At 46.6% G+C, this 18,999-nt stretch overlaps 1 protein-coding gene across 3 annotated transcripts in view; it reads left to right on the forward strand.

The window, feature by feature from the left end:
- RPS6KA1 (ribosomal protein S6 kinase A1) overlaps window positions 1-18,999 on the forward strand; it is a 67,973-nt gene that overhangs the window by 15,177 nt on the left and 33,797 nt on the right. The window lies entirely within an intron of this gene.

Consider the following 18,999-nt stretch of genomic DNA (forward strand, 5'->3'; position numbering starts at 1 on the left):
AAGAACTGCCGCTGTGGACAACAGCGGCATTGTGGATGTTGTAGGGCAATGTGCATTTTGAGAGGAGGCTTGACAGCCTTATTGGGACCAGTCGCGACACTCTCTGGTGTGGGTCAGTCTCTTTCAGTGGGACACAGATAGATGCAGTTGGAATGATTAACCGTATGAGTGTGAGTGTAATTGTAACACCACTGTCCTTGGCATTGAGCCCTACGTTCTGAAATGAACCATATTATGATGACTCTTGTGTTCTTGAAGGTGGGACTCCATAAAGTCTTGCCGTCACAAGTCTGTGCAAGCATTGTTCCTCACTCCTGCTCTGTGAGCACCTTGGCAGCGCCTGCAACTACGCTGGGGATGGGAGGAGTTACGTCTATTGACTTCTAAGTCCAGACCTGCTTTGCGCTCAGTAATAGTCTTGGGGAAAGGTAGCGTGACTCTCTTCAGGAGAAGCAATGAAATCTGAACTGATAGTCCAACCTTTCAGATCCTCCTTATAAGGAACCCACAGGCTGAAGATGACAAACCCCATACAGTATAAATGAGCATGAGCCCAAAGCAGAGTCATGCTTACCAGAGTGCTGTTGGCATGCCCGATACTGTACAGACTTGAACTGCCCTGGCTCCAAGAAGCTTGCAGTCTAATTGTTAGACAACATTAGTTCAGATCCACAATGCCAGAAGATGGATCCAACCCTAAACCAAGCAAGTTTTATAAAAAGGAAATTATGTAGGTAAAAGCTTAAACGGTTGGTGTTGCTATTCCTGCTCCGCTCCACTGCGTTTGTTGTTGACCTTTAGGATGGACGTATGGAACGCTGCCCTGGCAAAGGAGTTCTATAAATTGTCTAGGACTCCTACGGGTTGCTGAATGAAGGAACCTTTTTCTTTCTTGTTCTGTATCAGTGGCACAGACCTTTCATTGCTTATGGAATGAGGTCAGTAACGCTCACATCTAGGCCACCCCCTAACAGCCTGTTAACATGTATTTTCAAAGCCATTTGAGAGGCCTCCATTTTTCCTTTCTCTTCATTTCCTTTGACACAACATGGGCTGGAACTATATGGTTCTTCTTCGAGTGATGGTCCCTATGTGTATTCCACATGCGCCCATGAGTGGCAGGTGAATCCCTGCTTTGGGGAGGCTAGCCCACCAGCCCCACCCCTTCCGCCCAAGGCCCTGCCCCCTATACACTGGAGCCCCGAACCCACCCCCGAAAGGAAAAGCTCTGAGGGGGCCTGCCTGCCCTGCCCCGCCCCACAAGTGCTGGGCCAGGCCACCGCACCCCCACCCCTGATGGCCCTCCTCCCCAGTCAGTCAGGCTGGGTCAAGAGCCACCAGCAGCCTCCCTGAGAAGGCAATGAAGAGAATGGAGAAGGCAATGAAGAAGGTAAACATCATTACCGATGCCTTCCTCTTGGGTTGGGGTGCGCACATGGCCAATCATATGGCTCAGGGCATTTGGACCCCAGGAGTCCAGAATGCATATCAACTTACTAGAATTTAGGGCAGTCATTGGGCCTGCAGTCCCATCCAGTCCAAACATGTTCAGATAATGCCAGACGATACAACAACAGTATTTTATATAAGCAAGCTAGGGGGAATGAGATCTCTCTTTGTGCACAGAGGCAGTCATCCTCTGGAAGTGGTGCATCAAACGTCACACAGCCCTGTCAGCAGCATACTTGCCAGGGGCGCAAAGGTCCCCAGGGGACTACCTGACCAGACACTTTTCCACAAATCTAGAATGGGAGATTTATGATTCAGTTCTCAGTGATGTCTTCCGTCAATGGAGAATAACTGCTTGGGAGCTTTTTGCCTCACAGGTGAACAGAAAGCTTCCTCAGTACTGCTCCAGAGCAGCCCCAGGCAAAGACTCATTGGGAGATGTTCTCCTGACGTTGTGGAAGTGTTGCCTGGGATATATTTTCCCCTCCAATTCCTTTGATACCACAGGTTTTAGGGAAGATCCACCCAGACAGAGCTTGAGTCATCCTCATTGTGCCCAACTGGCAGAGACATTTCTGGTTCTCAGATCTGTTGAAGTTCTGTGTGACCACCCATGAACATCCCAGTGTTACTGGATCTTCTAATGTAACCCAGTGGCAAGGTCACACAACCCCATCTAGAACATTCATGTTCCAAGGGGGTGCAATCCATCCTTAACCAAAGTAGAAAAGATTGTACGAGAAGCTGTTACTCAGCTAAATGGAAATGTTTCTCTGCTTGGGTTCCTCAGAGGAATTTGTCTCAGAACTTTACTGGAATCCCTGGGAGTATCTACTTATTCTCTGTGGGTACATTTTGTAGCAATCAGCTCTTGCCATCCTCCAATGAATAACCATACATTCGTCACGCATTTGTCACAACTAGATTTTTGAAGGGGATTCTCAGATCCTTTCCACCAGTGGTGAAGTTCACACCTCAGTGGGATCTCCATTTTTTTCCCCCCTCTTCTCTCACTAAGACTCTTGTTTTGAGCCACTGGTCACGCACTCTGACCCCTCTGTCCATGAAGGTGTCTTTTCTGATAGCTATAACATCGGCCAGAAAAGTCAGTGAACGGGGAGCACATAGGGCAGGCTCACTATATGCTGCCTTCTATAAAGAAAAAGTCTCTCTAAGTTCCCACCCCAGATTCATACCCAAGGTAGTTTGAGTTTCATATGAGTAAGGTCATCTACATACCTGTATTTTTTCCTAAACCATGTGCCTTGGAAGAGGAGAGAAGATTCCATTCTCTGGCCGTCCGGAGGGCTTCAGCCTTTTAACTGCAAAGAACAAAAGATGTTAGACACCTAAACTATTTGTTTTAATAGCAGAGTGATCAAGAGGCCAACCTATATTAACACTGATTTTCAAAATGGATCTCGGGTTGTATTATCTTTTGGTACCAACTAGCTGGCATCCTCCACCCAGAAAGAGGTAAGGGCTCATTCCACCGGGGGCAAGCTACTTCAGCTGCATCTCTGAGACACCCACACTAGAGATATGTAGGGCAGCTACTTGGAGGACTTTGCAGACATTCACAAGATATTACGCCTTGGTACAGTTCTTGGCTGTGGGCATAGGTACCAACTTCCTCTCTACCTGGGGGGTGCTCAACCCTCCCCTCCGCCGCAGGCCCGGCCCAACTCCACCCCTTCCTCCAAGCCCCCACCCCTGCCCCGCCTCTTCCCATCCCCACTCCACCCCAGGCTATGTCCCCACTCCACCCCTTCTCCCAAGCCCCCATCCCGCCTCTTCCCGCTCCCAGCCGCGCCCACACTCCACCCCGTCCCTGCTCCTCCCTCTCCTGTTCCGCAGTGTGCAGGAGGCTCTGGGAGGGGAGAGGGAGGAGTTGATCAGCGGAGTTGCGGGCGGGAAGCGCTGGGGGAGGGGGGCAGCTTGGCTGCAGGTGGGTCCTGGAGCACCCACGGAGTCAGCACCTATGGATGTGGGGACAACACTACTACAGTCAGTTATCTCTTCTACGCCCTCGCACCGATCTGTTTGACTACTGCTTACTAATCTCCATGCGTGGAATACACAGAGGGACCATCACTTGAAGAAGAAATGGAGGTTCTTCGAGATGTGTGGTCCTGATCTGTATTCCACTACCCTTGCTCCATCCCCTCTGCTGCGGATTCATTTCACTACAGTAAGAATGGGAAACTGGGGAGGCGTCAGCTTGGACCTCGATTTATGCCCTTATTTGGGAGCCCAAGGAGAGCTGTGGCATATGTGTGGGCCAACGGATGCTGTTCGCAAGAAAATTCAGGACTTGGGTGCATGAGACACATGCATATCCCATGTGCAGAATATAGCTAGGGACCACACATCTCAAAGAACCTCCAGTTACAGATAAGTAATCTCCATTCTCCTTCTCCCCCCCCCCCGCGCCATCCTTCCCCTCCCCTCCCCCACCCATTGAGAGAACTCTTTCCAGTGATGGTCTCTGGGAAGCAGACAAAGGGTTAATCCAAACTGGCTCTGTATTGGTACTGGAGTGTAGTGCACAGCAGGGCTCTGATCTAGACTAAACCAGGAGGGAGTTTGTAACATCTCTACTCACAATGACTCACTGGCTGCCTTGCAAAGAAGCCGTCTGTGATGTCAGAAGGGAACTTAGGAACTTGCTCAGAAAAGTTGTGCTGGTTTGGGGGCCCTATTGGCTTATTAAATAGACCAGGGGGACGTGTACCCCTTGCGGTACGCAGGGGTCTTCCAGGGGGACATCAGCTCGTCTAGAGATTTGCCTAGTTTTTTATGTAAAAAGCACTAACAAAGTGAGCGTAAACTGAAATTTCATACAGACAGAATGAGAGAGTCAGCAATTTTTCGGTAATCGTGTGGGTATGACACTTCTGTATTTTTATGTGTGATTTTGTAAGCAAGTAGTTTTTAAGTGAGGTGAAACTTGGGGGTACACAAGACAAATCAGACTTCTGAAAGGGGTACAGGAGTCTGGAAAGGTTGAGAGCCACTGGATTAGACTGACTGGCAGTGTCTGCATTAGCCTCGTGGGTCGTAAATCCTGTTACTTCTCAGCTAAACTGACCGTTCCAAAATCTAAAGAGCAGAGAAATGAGCTGCCTTGCTCGGCTGCTGATTCCACAGCTGATTAACAGGAATAGAAAGTAATAAATTCAACAGGAAAAATGGAACTTCTTTGATGGAATATACATTAAAACGCTGATTAACTAGCTCACCTTAAGGGCAGGTTGCATACTCTTAAAGAATTAATGCATAATGCCTTGCTGTTAACGACAAGACCCAATCAGTGAAATCATTTCACAATGAACAGAGCTGATTTACAGTGCTGAAGTTGTGCCCACTGGTCTTCTGTGACAGTAAAACTAATAATAAAAACTGCTGGAATTACAACTGAGCCGGTGATCTGCATATCCCGGGGTTATAATGATAGCTCCTCATGAAAACGAGGCGGGAAGTGAATGAGTAAACACCTCTCGGGGTTCTAGTTCAACACCATAAAAGAGACCTTTGGAAGTGCCTAGGTTCCTGCCTCCACACCCCTGTGGTATGCACACCTCATTCCGTGCTTGAGCTGAATCTTGTTCTTGGATTGTTTTAAGCAGTGGATGTAATGAGCAGTAGGTGGCATGCCGTGGGGTGGAAGAAGTGGACCTGGCACAGAGATGCAGCGTTGTAGGAGTCATTAAAAAGGGCTGTCGAAGGCAGCGGTATCCTGCAGGGAAAATTCCTGGGGAAAGCTTAGGTGGAACTTTGTCTTACCACCTTCATAAAACCAAGCCGCAGGAAAGAGCTGTGTTTGGACCTGTGTGTGTGTGTGTGTGTTCAGAGCAGGGTGGGAATGCCATCCGCTTATAAGCCCAGTAAGACCGTTACTGCTCTCGGCCTACGTGTTCCCTTTCCCAGCTGCAGGTCCCATTCATTCTCTGTCTACAATTGCAGCACCCCCACAAATCTTTTTTCTCTGATACCACAAAGCTTTCTAATTTATCTGCATCACCACTGCCACCTCGTGCTGGCCAGCCCTGAGCGGTGGAGTGCCATTTGGGGCCGGATGCACCAAGTTGAGTGACTTACGTTATAAAGGAGGCATTTAACTAAACGCATCGTCCCTTGCAGCAAAATCAGTTCACCCCAGGTTTCTGGAGAAGCAGCATCTCTTGTGATAAAGCCAGCGTAGTCAGAGGCTTTATTTCAAGTGTAAACCTTTGTGCTTGGTACTATCCAGCTCTGCTCTGTAGCTCCTTGAAATGAGATTCAGATGGATGATTATGACCCTCTTTCCCCAATCTAATAAGTGAGAAGGGCTGGGCTCAATTCCTGTTGTCTGGGTGGTCCAGGCGAGCTGTCCGGTGGAGCACAGGCTGCAGTCCACCCTGCAGGGACCAGGAATGCAAGTTGGTTTACTCAAGGGAGGGAACAGGGAGTTGCCTAAAGAGGAGGGGAGAGAACACAGGGAATGCTGCTCTGGCTCACTTACTAGTCTCAGTGGAGCAGAAAGAGATGAGAGATTTGACCCATAGATGAGAGGGAGAACAAGGTGGAAATGCAGGGGAATGGAAATGACGAGGTCCTGTGGACACTCCCTGCCCTCACTTATGCCTGTGGCACAAGATGCCCCACTGATGTCAGAGGGACTGCATAGCTATATCTCAAGGTAGGGTTTGGCCCATAAGTTTCAGTAACTCCTAGATACTCGCCTATGTTAGAAGGACATATGGCAGTGTCTCATGGCTCCTCCCTTTGGACATGGGGCAGGGGTGACAGGCTGCTGTTACGGGTGAGGTTTCAGTTGGTCTTTATGGCGTAGACCTCTCTAAACTGTGTCCCAGTAACTCTTTCAACTTATAAACTACAAGCCATTTGGTAGCTGTGATGCCCCATCTGATCGAATGAGTTTCACAGCTCCTGGCAAAGGGGGTTGTCTCTAATGCTATAAACAATGCTGTCTCTTTGTGCACCCACACCTGGGTGACTGGCTGATGCAGACAAAAGACAGAGAGATCCTGACCATGAGCTGTGTGCTGTCTCCCTTTGAATCCAGCAACCAAGTGCTGCATGGGCCTCTTTCTCCCAGGCACTAGTCTCTCCTGGGAAAAGCTTGATGCTCTGCAAGGTCAACGAGAAGGGGGTTCCTCTTGTATCCTCTGATCGCGAATCAAGGAGCTGCCTATGTTAACAGTCATCTCCATTACAGCCTGGGTACATCTTCATGCACTGGGCCCCATGATGGCGCATCTGAACCAGTGCCAAGGATGCTTCTTAAATCAGCCTGCTCCACCTATCCCTTTATGGTCACTTGTCTCCTGAATCCAAGCTTGGTGCTGCCCATCTATCTGGAGATGGCCGGCCTCTCATGCAGAGTGGTTGCATGGCAGGAACATCAAATGGGGTTGCCCCTGAAAACTGGTCTGTAGTTGGACTAGGCCAGGTTCCTTCAAAATACAGGTTAAGAGTATTAAGAAAACACCTGTTTCTAGTCATCAGAGTAAAGGATCAGCTGCCTAATCCAGACTGGTACTCAATTCACCAAGGCGGCCATGACTTGAAAGATCAGGCAAAAACAAAGGTGTGGCCTGTATCCCTAATACAGAGGTGCCCAGGTGGCAGGGGCCTGCTGTACCTGAGCCAGTGAAGCCCAGTCTTGTCTACTGAACATGCTGTCATTGTAAGTGGTTTTTAATTCAGTCTAAGCATAAATCCTGCTGACAAGGAATGCCCAGCAGTGTGATCCTTGCCAAGATTGGATAGCTGCTCTGGTCTTGGCCTCTGAAAATGAGGGCTTTAAAAATAAATAAATCTAAAGGCTCCCCCGTGAAGCAGAGGCCCAATCTGTTGACACAGCTGCAGCAGCTTTCTCTAAGAATTGCAAAGGTCTGCTGCTGATCTGGGGCATGGAGAGCAGACGGATGGCAAAAGTTGCTCAAAGATGGGCCAACATGAGTGAACTGCAGAAGGCATCTGCTGTAGATGGGTGTAATCTGTACTGGAGTAGTTTACTGACACTCATCTCCTTGACTGCACTGCTACCGGGAAATCTGCCCCCGCCACTCCAGCCCAAGAGCTGATTGGTGCCCTGACTCTTAATTAGTCACTGCTTTTTCAGCCTGTCACAGTTAAAGCCTGCTGTTTAAACTGGCTGTTCCCTACTTGTCAGCCAAGTAATCCAGTGGTCTTAAACTTAATGTAACTATAGTGCCTGACAGGCGCCTGGCTGTATTCCTGCCAGCGCTCTTGCTGTCATCCTCTGAAAGGATCGGCCTCTGCTTAATGGGAAGTTTCTCAAAGCTATTAAAAAAAAAAAAAAAAAAATCCCTGCTCGAGAAGGCTGGCCTCAGATGAGCTGCAGACTTTAATGAATAATTGAATAGGGGTCAGTTTACAGGACTTGCACATGAGGAATGCAGTGACGTTAGCAGCAGCCAGCGAGGCTTGTGTTTGTAGCAATTTTGCTTGCAGAACTAGCTTGGCATTGCTGATTCTGAAACCTCTCCCCTTTTTAATTATGAATTCAAATAAAAACCACCTCTGGCTCTTTGTGTTCCAAAGAAATTCCCTTTATCTGATAGCTATCCACTGGCGCAAACCTGCGCTATGTTTCAGCGCAGAAGCCATCCATCTCTCTCTGTCTCCCTTCATAGCAAGACTCAGAAGAGAGCTATAAAGCAAGGCCCCTCCTTTCAGCCCTTCATCTTCTGTGTTCTCTTGACCTGATAAACTTTGCTGGCACTGCTCTGGCTTTGAGGACAGACTGGGATCGCAATTTCAAAGGGGAACTGACTGTGATCCTAGAGAGTAATTTTATAGTAGCATTCAGACTAGGAAGGAAACGCAACAAAACCTGACAAAAACTCTGCCTGCATTTCTCCCAGCAGGGCTAAATAAGCTGCTACTCCCATCCTCCCCCTCCCTCCATGTGAGGAGATGTGTTCTGTTACTTCATCTATAGCAGGGAGTGAAGGGCTGGGGAATCTTCCAAGCAGAAGGGATTATCTTTAGGGATAATACCGTTCTTTATTCTAAGGGCTTGTCTACACTGGCAATTAACAGCGCTGCAGCTTTCTCGCTAAGGGGTGTGAAAAAACACCCCCTTGAGCGCAGCAAGTTGCAGCGCTGTAAAGCACCAGTGTAAAGAGTGCCCCAGTGCTGGGAGCTACGCCCCCTGTTGAGGTGGGCTTTTTGAGAGTGCTGGGAGAGCGCTCTCCCAGTGCTGCGCCGTGACCACACGAGGCCCGTTAAAGCGCTGCCAGCATAGAGTAGCCCTAACTGTTCTACATCTTTCAGAGGAACAGCCGTGTTAGTCTGTATTCGCAAAAAGAAAAGGAGGACTTGTGGCACCTTAGAGACTCACCAATTTATTTGAGCATGAGCTTTCGTGAGCTACAGCTCACTTCATCAGATGCGTACCGTGGAAACTGCAGCAGACTTTATATATACACAGAGAATATGAAACAATACCTCCTCCCACCCCACTGTCCTGCTGGTAATAGCTTATCTAAAGTGATCATCAGGTGGGCCATTTCCAGCACAAAGCCAGGTTTTCTCACCCTCCACCCCCCCACACAAATTCACTCTCCTGCTGGTGCTAGCCCATCCAAAGTGACAACTCTTTACATAATCAAGTCGGGCTATTTCCTGCACAAATCCAGGTTTTCTCACATCCCCACCCCCACCCCCATACACACACAAACTCACTCTCCTGCTGGTAATAGCTCATCTAAACTGACCACTCTCCAAGTTTTAAATCCAAGTTAAACCAGAACATCTGGGGGGGGGGGGTAGGAAAAAACAAGAGGAAACAGGCTACCTTGCATAATGACTTAGCCACTCCCAGTCTCTATTTAAGCCTAAATTAATAGTATCCAATTTGCAAATGAATTCCAATTCAGCAGTTTCTCGCTGGAGTCTGGATTTGAAGTTTTTTTGTTTTAAGATAGCGACCTTCATGTCTGTGATTGCGTGACCAGAGAGATTGAAGTGTTCTCCGACTGGTTTATGAATGTTATAATTCTTGACATCTGATTTGTGTCCATTTATTCTTTTACGTAGAGACTGTCCAGTTTGACCAATGTACATGGCAGAGGGGCATTGCTGGCACATGATGGCATATATCACATTGGTGGATGTGCAGGTGAACGAGCCTCTGATAGTGTGGCTGATGTTGTTAGGCCCTGTGATGGTGTCCCCTGAATAGATATGTGGGCACAATTGGCAACGGGCTTTGTTGCAAGGATAAGTTCCTGGGTTAGTGGTTCTGTTGTGTGGTATGTGGTTGTTGGTGAGTATTTGCTTCAGGTTGCGGGGCTGTCTGTAGGCAAGGACTGGCCTGTCTCCCAAGACTTGTGAGAGTGTAGGGTCATCCTTTAGGATAGGTTGTAGATCCTTAATAATGCGTTGGAGGGGTTTTAGTTGGGGGCTGAAGGTGACCGCTAGTGGCGTTCTGTTATTTTCTTCGTTAGGCCTGTCCTGTAGTAGGTAACTTCTGGGAACTCTTCTGGCTCTATCAATCTGTTTCTTTACTTCTGCAGGTGGGTATTGTAGTTGTAAGAAAGCTTGACAGAGATCTTGTAGGTGTTTGTCTCTGTCTGAGGGGTTGGAGCAAATGCGGTTGTATCGCAGAGCTTGGCTGTAGACGATGGATCGTGTGGTGTGGTCAGGGTGAAAGCTGGAGGCGTGCAGGTAGGAATAGCGGTCAGTAGGTTTCCGGTATAGGGTGGTGTTTATGTGGCCATTGTTCATTAGCACTGTAGTGTCCAGGAAGTGGATCTCTTGTGTGGACTGGACCAGGCTGAGGTTGGTGGTGGGATGGAAATTGTTGAAATCATGGTGGAATTCCTCAAGGGCTTCTTTTCCATGGGTCCAGATGATGAAGATGTCATCAATATAGCGCAAGTAGAGTAGGGGTTTTAGGGGACGAGAGCTGAGGAAGCGTTGTTCTAAATCAGCCATAAAAATGTTGGCATACTGTGGGGCCATGCGGGTACCCATAGCTCACGAAAACTCATGCTCAAATAAATTGGTTAGTCTCTAAGGTGCCACAAGTACTCCTTTTCTTTTTGTTCTACATCTGTGATTCTTCACCACCATGGTGCAAAGCACTTGTAAGGTGCGTGAGACAAATGGCAGTTCCGAGTCCTGGAACGCCGAGAACTGCAGACCTCATGACGCTAGGACTTTGTAATTCATTATTTTGGGAAGCTAGAGAGAGTTTATAATGTTTAACAGATTTAAAATCTTAGCTTTGAGCCCTGCATGCTTAACTTGACAGAAGGTAATTTAGCTTTAAGGCTGGTTTAAACTTAAAGCCAAGGTTTTCCCCCATGTAGAGATTAACGATCTCAGTGAAGTTTGTGGGTTGTTGGTTTTTTTTTAACAGCTTTACAAGTGTCAACTTTATGTGGGGGCTAAAAGTAATTTTACAGAAGCAGTAAAATTCTTCTATAGCTTCAGGTGAAACTGCAGAATCCCTTTTTTCCTCACTTTGCTGCTGGCTGTCAAAGGCGACGCAGATAAATACGGCACAAACAATGGTGGCTCTTCTGAGGGTTCACTGCAGTGGAGCAGCACGGAAGGAAATGCCAGGCTGGAACTGCTTGTGCTGTGTAAACAGGGTGGTGTTCAAACAATCTTGAACTTTGTATTAATAGCTCTTCTTGCTACACTAGTATGGGATGGCTCTGAAGTTGTTTATCAAAGGCTATCTGGCTTAGAAAGGTGGCTAGCCACTTCCTTCTCTTTTTTTCTAGTAAAATCCATTAGCCTTTCTGCAGCATGAGCATTGGAGACCACACTGTCAACTTATTAGGATTTAAAAAATAACAACCCCCTGCCTCTTGTCATAATGATACTCAAAGGCAAAAGGGTTTTCTTCAGCAGGACCATGAAATCTTTGCTTGTATGGGTCTAGCTCAAACTGGCGTACAAACTTGCCATTGAAATTTGAGTGGTCCTGCCTTCAGCCACTCTTCTGGGTTTGGATGCTAATGGCAGGTGTTGCAATATCCATACCCTTCCCCAGCGGAATGATGGGCACATATTTTGTTATGAAGAAGGTGTCAGTTTAGTGGTGGTGGTTTTTTTGTTTTGTTTTTTGTTTATTTTAAATTGGCCTCACCAAAACTCCTGCTCGCTGCAGCTGTGTCTCATGGAGAAGGATTCCCACTCTGTAGCAGGAGCTGTATCTGAAGAGAGCGCTGTTGCATAACTTATTAATCAGTCATGTTAATTATGGTGGTGTTAAGGACCAACCAGGAATGAGGCTCCGTTGTAAAAGGTGCTATTTGAGTAGCAGTCCCTGCCCAATGGTACAGTCTAAACACACAAGGTGGGGGAAGGGGTATAACACACCCAAGCAGAGTGAACAATGTGAAGATATTGGCAACCATGTTAATTCCCTTACTTTGGAGGGTGGGGAGCAGGGCATTTAGTTAGGAGGAGATCAGCTAAATGGAAAGAACAGAGAAGAGGTGAGGAGCAGGGCCAAGGAGAAGAGAGTAAGGTGGGGTAGGTGTGGCATGAGGCAAGGATGAACAGACGGAGGGAGGGAGCGGGTTGGCGCAAGCAGCCAGTCAACACATAGCAGAGAGTCCAGTCAGAACTGTAGGAAGTTCTCTGCATGTTCGAATTCCCTGCGTAGGCCAGCCATGTCTGCAATGGCCGGCTGGAGTCTCCTACTTGTTCCCTCCTTTATCCTTTCCCCAAGGCTGGCGGGGGAGAACTTTGGCTTCTGGTGCTCTCTGTTTGGGTGGCTTTTCCCCTGCACAGTTCTGGGACTGGGGGTTGTTCTGGAGGGATGGAGGGCACCAGCAGGGCCTTAATTCAGCCCCTCCTCCCAGTGCAGCAGTCCTTGCTCTGATGGCTCTTCCTACCAGCTCGAGCCTCTGGCTGGTTCCTCTGCAGTTCTCCACTGGAAATGACAGCGCTATAGCTTTGGACTTGGAGTCAGGAATAGAAAATCAGCAGTTAGAGGCACATAAAAGGACTCTGTTAAAGAGGCTTTGTGATCTAGTAGTGTCAGTGATTCACTGGGGTGAGGAGAGAAGTGATGCATCAGCTGAAATGCTTTAGCACAGGTTGACCCAGTTACTGCATATTTTCGATGTGTTTCTAATTATTCCCTCCTTTCACTTTCTGTAACGTTCATGTCGTCGCACCAGAAGGGCTTTCTTTGCTGCTCTGTGTTGAACAGCGGGGGGGGGGGGGGGGGGGGGCTGAATGAATATGCTGGGCCTCCAGCAGCTCAATCCAACCCTCTACAACATCACTGCTGAATGTACAGAGAAGTGTCACCCTCTTGGATGCAACGGGTAGAGTTTGCTGTGCAAGTGAAGTGCTGGAAAGCAAGTCCCAGTTCCCTTCACACTGGCAGGGAGAAGGGAGGGGAGTTGGTCCGAAACTCTCAAATGGAAACGACACCATTCTTGGTGAACAGGGCAAAACACCAGCCCCTATCAGTATTCAAAGATCACAGGTGTAGAGCATACAGAGAGCCACCTTTTCTTCTCCTATCCCCACCCAAAGTCCTGCATAGTATCCTAGACTAAGCACCCAGCCCAGGTGAACATATCTAGCTCTAGTCTCTAAGCAGTGGTGATCCCTCCTGGTATCAGTTTGGTTTCACAGCATGGCTTTTACAGGCATGGAAGGAAATGACATTCTGTCATGTCACAGCCAGGCAAGTGTGTGCCAACTTGTCTGCTCTTAGTACAGCTCTGCTATCAGATAGCTCAGCTTTAAGGATTCACAGAATCCAAAAAACAGTAATTTGTATTGTAAGATGCCATTATCTGAACTGATGGAAACAATGCTTCCTTGCTTAATTTCCTGCCATGATTTATTCATACACCTGCTGCAGTAGCTTTCCAAACTGCAGGCTGGTGGGGGGAGGAAGGCTGCCACTGCATGACTGTTGCTTTGTACACCCCCCCACCCCCCAAAAATGTAACCCATTTAAAAAAAAAAAAAAAAAGCTTTGTCGGGACCACAGAGGCCTTGAGCGTCCTACAAGGAAACGTGTCTTCTGTGTTGGTGTGGGAGGAGTATGGAATTCCCACATCCTCATGATGGCAAATACATTCCACATCCCACAGCAATTCCAGAGGCACTTCACTTAATATTGCAAACAAGTATCAGCTCTATTTGTGGAACTAGTGTTAGATCCTCTTAGGCAGTGAAAAGGAGTCTGTCGTTCCTCTACCGAGAGTGTAAAAATAACAAGAGCTACGTAATGTCTAGAGTGAGCATAGCATTGATGTACAGGTTTTTAAGAATTTCTTAATGTTTCTCAACTACAAGAACTAGATTTGCTTTATCAAGCATCCAAGGTTGCTGTGCGTTTTATTTGGGGGTAAAACTGGAGACATCCCTACCTTCTTGCCTTTAATAGAATTTTCAGAAATGTCAGACAAGACCAGCAGTTTCCTTTGCACTTTCTCTAGAGACTTCTTGTTCTTTAAAAGTTGCACACTAGGTACTTCTGCATCCAGACTCTTACGTGAAAGGTGTTGTGGGATACTTTCCACTGTGGTACATCATTTCACTAGATGCAAAGCCTGGCTTAGCATGGTTGCTGCTCTGTTTACTGCTCTGGAGACAGTCTGGTGTAGCACAAGTGAGCTGTTAACACACAATTTACAAAGAATCTTTGTCTGAGCATGTATCTTCAGACAGAACTCCGCTGTCAGCTGATCTCAGACAGGTGTGGCTTTTAGTGCCTTGAAAGGATGGAGAGTCACTAGAAATTTGCAGGCTCAAATGCCAAACTCTTCTTGCTTTCTGAGGAACCAAGGCCTGGCAATAAAATAAGCTGCTTTATCTAGTCCATGTGTCCTTGACTCAAATAGAAAGATCCTTGCTAATTCTGTATCGTGATTACGTTTCCAAGTGACGCCAGATTCCCATTATCCATGAGTTCCTAGATCAGTATCTAGAGGTAATGTCCTCTGTTAAAACTGGACATTCTGGTATTCTTGCTGTGGTAGCCACGTGGTGCATCTGGCCAGGCCAGAAGGGCTGTTCTAAATGTGTAAGAAACTTGGCTTGACCTGGAAATTCTGTCCTGTGATGTCAACCTGGGCTATATCCTGTTCCCTTTAGCCTCTGACTAAAGCTGTTACTTAGGCAGTACTGATTTGCTGAAGAGGGGATTTAAGAAAACTATTTTCAAAGATGCTGAATCGAGCTCTGAGCCCATCATAAAATGGGTCCTCTTGGCTGGTTTGTTTATCAGATGTAGAAACATTTCTGTTACTTTAAATCTACTTTAAGAGAGCCACCTGCTGGAGTGAACAATTGATATTGGCCTGCGTAACATTCGGGTCTTACCTCGTGGGGGTGGGTGTCCCTCAGTTGGCTTCAGTAGCGTGTAAGTCGGTGAAACCAGGTATGTATTTGTCCCTATAACTGCTAATATTAGTATCTGTCAGTTCTATCCCAATGCCGACTTCAGACTGTCTTCCCCTGCAAGGACTTCTCTGCCTGTTGCTAAAGAGGCTATTGGCATCGGTTTGTAGCCTCTGGACTTAGAACTGTCACAGGAAGGGAGTGAACTTTCAGAAAGTACAATCAGCCTTTCATGTACTGAGAGATTGGGCATTTTCTCAGTCACAAAAATAGCCAACTTTCCACTGGCAAACCAGCTCAGTGGGGAAGAGACTGCCCCAGCACCAGTCACAAGGGCTGAAATTGGCCTGCTTTCCTAGGCTTCACTTGCAGCCCTGATCAGAGAGGTCATTCTAGCTGCTCTGGCAGAAGGTCATTCGAACTGCACTGGCAGAAAAGTCCTTCCAGGGGAGTGAAGTCTGGTTTCCTCTTTAATTTTTGCTATTAATGCCAGAGCCTTTTTTTTGTTTGTGGGAAGAAATACTTCCATGAGGAACACTGCCTGAAAGCCCTAACATGCTGAGCCAAAAGGACCTCTGGTGCACAATTCCACTGAGTTCTGTGATGTTACCAGGGGATTAACTTGGCATACTGACTTCAAGCAGAAACTTCAGGGCATACTTTTGACATGGACTGTGTAGAACAGGGCTATTTCCATCTAATCATTGCTGCTTCCAGCCTCTAGCAAAATAACACAATTTTTTTTTAATAGTACAACCATAGAGTAACTTTATCCTTTTCTGGGATGCCAAGTTCATCACCGCTACAGTTCAACTGAATTCAATGGAATGGCAACCGGGATGCTTTTGACCCAATGTCAGGTTTCCATACAGATCGCAGGCACGTCGCATTTTAATTACTATAAAATTGTCAAATAATTTATTTGCCATGAAGGAATAGCCTAAGAAGCCTGTATTACTAAAAACTTGCGGAAAGATGACCGTAAACCAGATTCTGACCTGGTATAAATCCAGAGTAAATGAACTCTCATTCATTGGCTCTGTTGATGTAAATGAGATTGAAATGTGCCCCCCCCCCCCGCCCTTAAGGAAAGAGAGCTTCTTGCTTTTGCATGCGGACTTTGCTATAAGATTCATGCCTATTTTTCTTCTAATTCGGTCATCAAACTATTCCTACTCTTAAAAAAAGAAAAAAGTGGGAGTGGGGGAGAGAGGCCAAGTGAGATGGAAGGTGACCAATCTGTAGCAGTAGCATTCCCACTGTAAACAAATCCTTCCCTATTGTACTTGCAAACATTAGTGCTTTACCTGAGCTAATCCCAAAGAATCCACCCCTTCTTTATTATCCGTCTGTCAGGAAGTTCTGGTTGCCAATGTCTTCAGCACTGCTCCTTATACACACAGTTTATTGACATTGTATGCTAGTTATATCTTCAAAACCACCCCCGCATGCATGCAACGCCCTCCCCGGCCCCAGGAGCTTGTTCTGGCTCATGGAGGTGTGCGCCTGCTGGAACTGTACACTCTGGTTTAAAGAACCTCTGGAGTGCTGCATCCCTGGTTATTCAAGGGGATGGAGATGTAGCAAGAACTTAAATTAGAACAGGCTGTGATGTTGAAACCATATTAGAGAGACATGGTGGGTGAGCGAATATCTTTTTTATTGGACCAACTTCTGTTGGTGAGAGAGACAAGCTTTCGAATTACACAGAGCTGCTCTTTAGATCTGGGAAAGGTTCTCCCAAGTCACAGCAAAATGTAAGGCGGAACAGATAGTTTAGTGTAACTAGTTAGCACATATTGTTAGGGACCATTCAAGGTAGAATGGCTCATTAAGAACCTCTGCAGTCATAGGAGAAAAAGACCGGGTTGGTAAGTTAGAGATTGTTGTAATAAAAGCCATAAATCCAGTGTCTCTGATTTATGTTCAGTCTGTGATTGTTAGTGTGTAGCAGAGCAATAAATTTAAGCTCCCAGGCTCCTCTTTTGAAAGTGTTGAGCAGGTTTCCTTTGAGGAGGAGGACTGCTAGGTCAGATATAAAGGGATCGCTTTGTGGAAAGTGTTCCCCTAGAGGTGATAGGGTGTTTTTGTTTTTCATCGTTTTCCAGTGTGAGTTCATTCCAGAGTTTAGTGATTTGTTTGGTTTCAGGCACATAATTGTTGTTGGGGGCATTTAGTGCACTGGATGAGGTACACCACGTGTTATGATAGGCATGTGTAGGATCCATGGATCTTGAAAGGTGTGCTGTGGGGGGGTGTTGATCATGGTAGCAGTGGAGATATGTTTGCAGGTTTTGCATCTGTTCTGGCAGGGTCTGGTGCCACTTTGAGTTGGTGGGGCCTGGTCTGTGGGGAGCTTGCTTCCAATGACGAAGTTGGGGATTGTTTGAAGGCCAGAAATGGAGGCTCAGGAAAGACTTCTTTCAGGATGGGGTCCCCATCAAATATGGGTTGTAGTTGTTTGATACCCCATATGGATTCCAATGTGGGGTAGTAGGTAACAACTAGAGGTGTGCCGTTGGAGTGGGGGTTATTTCTGTATCTCTTGGGCTATTTGGGTGGCCTATTCCATGATGCGATCTACTTCTCTAGTGAAGTGTCTTTGTTTGGTGAAGGCAGTTTTAAAGTGTGCTAAGGTGTCTATCCCTAACTTTCTCCTCTGAGTGTATTCTGTGGTATCTGAGTGCCTAACTGTAGATACCAGATTTCTTGGTGTGTTTGGGGTGGTTACTGGACCTATAAAGGTAGGTGTGGTGATCCATGTGCTTCTTGTATATGGTTGTCTCTATGGTTCAATTGGTGATGATGGTCATGGTGTCCAGGAAGTTGATGCTAGTGTGGGAGTGTTCCAGAGAGTTTTTAATGAACGGGTGGTGGCTGATGAAGTTGTAGTGGAAATCTTTGAGGGAGTTTAAACCATCTGTCCAGAGAATGGAAATATCATTGATGTACCTCGGGTATATCATTGATTTAATGGTCCATTTGTCCAGAAATTCTTCTAAGAGGGCTGTGATAGAGGTCTCTAAAATCATGACTGGTGTGGAGAAAGTAAATAAGGAAGTGTTATTAACTCCTTCTCATAACACACAAGAGCTAGGGGTCATCAAATAAAATTAATAGACAGCAGGTTTAAAACAAACAAAAGGAAATATTTCTTCAAACAATGCACAGTCAACCTGTGGAACTCTTTGCCAGAAGATGTTGTGAAGGCCAAGACTATAACAGGGTTCAAAAAAGAACTAGATAAATTAATGGAGGACAGGTCCATTGATGGATATTAGCCAGGCTGGGCAGGGATGGTGTCCCTAGCCTGTTTGCCAGAAGCTGAGAGTGGGCGACAGGGGATGGATCACTTGATGATTCTCTGTTCTGTTCATTCCCTCTGAAGCACCTGGAATTGGCCACTGTCGGAAGACAGGACACAGGGCTAGATGGACCATTGGTCTGACCCAGTATGGCCATTCTTATGTTCAAGGGGGCCCATGAAGAAGTTGACATATTGGGGAGCCATCTTAGTACCCAAAGCTGTTCCCATGATTTTGACAACATGTTTGTTGTTGACTATAAAATCATTATGGGTGAGGATGAAATTAATGAGTTTGGCGATTTGTGTTGGAGGTGGATATCTGAGAGTTGCCCATTGTCTTGTAAATATTTGAGGTAGGCAGCAATGCCGTCATTACGAGAGACGTTGGTGTGAGTGACATCCTTGGCGGTGAAGATGGTGTTCTGATGGAGGTTGTTAATTGTATAGCATACAGTTTAGGATAACATTTGAGTGGCAAATCCAGATACTGCAGGCTTTTATAAATACCCTCTAGGGAATAGGTAGAACCTTTGAGCTTTGTAGACGGGGTGTTCTATAGGTATAGATCTGTAGTGATCAAACACATGCATGTTGAGTCATTTCTTTTCCCTTCACAATAAGAAGTTCTAATCTACTTTTCAGAGTAGCAGCCGTGTTCATCTGTATCCGCAAAAAGAAAAGGAGTACTTGTGGTACCTTAGAGACTAACAAATTTATTTGAGCACAAGCTTTCGTGAGCTACAGCTCAGAAGTGCCACAAGTACTCCTTTTCTTTTTGTAATCTACTTTTGTATTCAGCTGGACTTTCTTTTTGACATTCTGTGCACCTGAATTCTTTTTCTTCCCATCCATAAAGAATATGGGAGAGTTTTTCTGCC

Source organism: Caretta caretta, chromosome 19 (genome assembly GCF_965140235.1).
Source record: "Caretta caretta isolate rCarCar2 chromosome 19, rCarCar1.hap1, whole genome shotgun sequence".
Classification (NCBI taxonomy): domain Eukaryota; kingdom Metazoa; phylum Chordata; order Testudines; family Cheloniidae; genus Caretta; species Caretta caretta.